Here is a 3,784-nt window from a genome sequence, read left to right on the forward strand (position 1 = left end):
GGGAAAGTCCGTCTGGGGGCATGATATACTGATGAATTTGAAAGTCACTGACCATGTCCAGGTTACGATAGACGTTTCTGAACCCATACGTACGGCTCATCACCTCGACATGCGCGGTCATGTGACCTTCAACTTCATCAGCGGGAACGTCTATCGGCTTTCCAACATTTTTTGCATTTATCACGCAGAACCGGGTATTGTCTGACAGATCGTCGACTTTCGTTAGAGCACGCGATTGTCAGATTCGATTGCATAAATTGACTTCGTTGCTACGTAATCACCGAATGGACGATAGACAAAACCGATGGAGTTCGGGTCGGCGCCGGTCACTCAGAAGATTTAGGTTCGCAGTAATGCCTCTTCAGCTCACTTTTAATGCAGGAAAAAAAAAGAAACGCTGTGGCACCTATCCAGCAGGAAACGTTTGTCAGAGATGCTGATCAGGGGAAGATATTTCGGGGCTGTCGAGAAAAAACCCTACCGCATGCCCTGAAATGTAACATATGTGCTGCTCCCATTCGGTGTTGTCGTTCTGCGTAGCTGCACGCAACTCAGCGTTTTCGCAAAAGAATTGGCGTAGTTACCGTACGGTAGAGCTCGCCGGACAGGGGCCGGGGTCTTCCACCGAAGCCCTTGTTCATTCGCTAAAATTAATTTCACCGATTACAAATCCAACAAAAAGTAAATTTTGATCATCGGTGTATATTTCCATATGTATTCTTTCTGCGTAGCAGCGTTCTCTACTTTTCAAAGCACCGAATAAAGCGGCCTTCCAATATAGCCCATTTATTCACAATTAATCGCAAGGCAGGTGCTATGCTAAGCCAACTTGACGCACAGAATTAAGTCGTTAGGTGTATGCGGGAAGATAAGATGTCCAGCACGGCCGCCATCATTTCGGACTATATTACGAATAATCAGCCGCGTCACATGAGGCCGGCGTACGTTTCTCCGTACTCATGCTGCCGTTTTGGAGTACCTGTGCTTCATTTAAAAGCCTGACGTAAAGAATTCTAGTACATTATATGAAAAGCAGTCAATGTGGGGGTAGCCCACACACTTTAGAACCACGCTAAAACCACGCATTTTGTGTCTTGTTTTTGTGTAAAGGCTGTTGGGATGATGCCCCGTCTGTCCCGAGGCCCACACAATATTTCACAAGTTTTCTACCAGCTATCAGCGCTTAGAGAAAATAGCCTCTCCGCATCGCTCACTGGCACAAAGCCGAGAAAGGCTGTAAACAAATCACAAAAAAATATAAATTACAGACAGTGACTAAATTTGCTCCGGCAACCCTACAGTAGAGTGTAGCTCTCACTGGAGTGGATGGATGAGCGAGTCAAGGAGGCTATGACCTGAACAGTTATGAGCGAGTGGTGGTAAATATGGAGGTGCGGCACGTCCGTATTTTACACGCATTCTACTAAGACGTGCCGCTGCGGCCACTTATTTTCTCCGTGAATTAAAAATAAAAACAACTCAACTATTTTTTTATTTACTAAAGATAGTGACCTAATATAATACCAAATAATTCGCAACCGGAGGTCTTTTTTATGCACAGTGTTAACGCCTTTTTGTGATGTTTGTGCTTTTGTGCGCTGCGAGTATCTTCATTATTAGGCCTCTTTTCGTTTTTAACTGTAGCTCTGAGCGGTTAGGTTTGTTGATTGTTCGTCACTCTGATCTTTTGCGCTCCGTCATGAGCATAGAGACGGAGGTCATGAGCAAGTGGCGGAGGTAGCGTATCATCGAAAAAGAGTACAGAGAACTTTTGGAAGAGCTCGGCATCCGACAACCACCGTCTACGCATCTGAAATCCTCCTGAAGCAAGAGAACGGGCGGCGAAGCGGCCTTGGACGTCGTCAGCCCCCCTCCACTCCCGCTACCGCCCGGAGCAAGCAAACGGCCGAATAGCGAAGCCTGCGCCGGCGGCGCTAGCGCTAGTGGCAGCGGACGAGCTATTTCGTCGCTACCTGCAGACCCGCCGGTACCATCTGTTCAGAGCGAGTTAAACGAGCAGGCTTATGTGTCCGAGAGTTGCGCTGAAAGCCATTCTAGTGAGGATTCCGCTACCTCGTGCGACTCAAGCGATGATACCTCGTCCACGAACAGCCTTACTGCTGAGAACGTGGAAATGGGCCAGCCTCATAAGCAGTCTCCTGAGCTTTGTTATCGCCATCTCTCGACAGCGCAGGAGTTAGCTAGCATAGCTTGCAAGCACAATTTGACGCACGCCTGCATCAACGATTTGCTGGACTTCTGCCGTCGGCGTGGGATTGTAGAGCTCCCGAAAGATGCAAGGACCATCATGCAGACGGAGCGGAAAGCTAATTTAGAACACGGCGACTCGTTTGTGCATTTTGGCCTTGCTGAGGGCATTCAGCATGCTGTTGGCCAAGGACCAGCGCCTGAGAATGTCGAGCTGCACGCAAATATTGATGGGCTGCCTCTGCATAGGAGTAGCCAGACTGCACTCTGGCCAATTCTGTGCAGTGTAATTAACATCAAGAAATCTGAACCATTTATGGTCAGTGCGTACTGCGGTGCAGGGAAACCTCCGTGCCTCCAGGAATACCTCAGGCCTTTCATTGATGAAGTGCGCAACCTTAGTTGCAACGGACTGATGGTGAAAGGGGTGCACGTCAATGTGTGCTTAAAAGCCGTGATCTGTGACGCTCCAGCAAGGAGTTTCGTGAAGGCAATCACTGGCCACACAGGCTATCATGCCTGTGAACGTTGCAGCCAAAAAGGGCACTATCTGGAAAACAGGATGACTTTCCCTGACCTGCATGCACCTCAGCGAACAGACTCCTCTTTTCGTTCGCAAGAGGATCGGCGCCATCACACTGGTGTTTCACCATTTACATCTTTGAACGTAGATATGGTGAAATGCTTTCCTACAGAGTATATGCATTTAGTCTGTTTGGGGGTTATGCGGCGGCTCCTTAGAAATTGGATATGCAAGGGGCACGCTGCCAGGCTGAGCCGGGCTGACAGGAGTGCACTCAACGACAAGCTGCGAGAAGCAACTGCATTTCCAAAGTACTTTCAGAGGAAACCGAGGGGCACCGAAGAACTCGACAGATGGAAGGCCACAGAGTTCAGGACTTTGTTACTATACCTGGGGCCTGTTCTCCTGAAATCCATCCTGTCTGATGAGCTTTATAAGCATTTTTTATAATTGCATGTATCTGTTAGGGTACTTGCCTCTCCTCAGCATCACAGAGACCTCAACCAGTTTGCTCACGACCTGCTGCGGTACTTTGTGCAAGAATTTGGCAGGCTGTACAGACAAAAACAACTCGTGTACAATGTGCACACCCTTGCACACTTGGCAGAACAATGCCTGGAGCATGGCAGTGTCGATGAGTTCAGTGCATTTCCATTTAAAAGTTACCTAGGAAAGGTAAAGAAGAGACTTCGGACGAAAAACAAGCCTCTGGCGCAACTCAGCCGACGAATGTCGGAGGTGAGGGCGTGCACACCGCTCTCTACAGGACAAGTGGGTGGTGACGTGAAAGTCGGTGACTGCTTTCTGGTGAATAACTGCGCTGTAGTCATTGTTGATCTCCTGGGGGGCAATGCCAAAGCTGGCATCTTGCCAAATGGCAGAGAAGTTTTTAGAGTCCCAATTGACTCTTCAAGGGTGGACGTGCGTCGCTACAGTGCTCTTGGTCAAGAAACCAAAATCTGGCCCGTTTCGTACATCAAGAATAAAGTTCGATGTATAAAGCTTCAGTACAAGAGGGGGCATGTCGTCTTCCCTTTGCTTCATCTTCAGTGA

General features: G+C 48.5%; 1 pseudogene; it reads left to right on the forward strand.

Annotated features, from left to right (window-relative positions):
* The first annotated feature begins 2,134 nt into the window (after positions 1 to 2,134).
* On the forward strand, positions 2,135 to 3,784 carry LOC144124852 (uncharacterized; annotated as a pseudogene).

This window comes from Amblyomma americanum, chromosome 1 (genome assembly GCF_052857255.1).
Source record: "Amblyomma americanum isolate KBUSLIRL-KWMA chromosome 1, ASM5285725v1, whole genome shotgun sequence".
NCBI classification, from domain to species: Eukaryota; Metazoa; Arthropoda; class Arachnida; order Ixodida; family Ixodidae; genus Amblyomma; species Amblyomma americanum.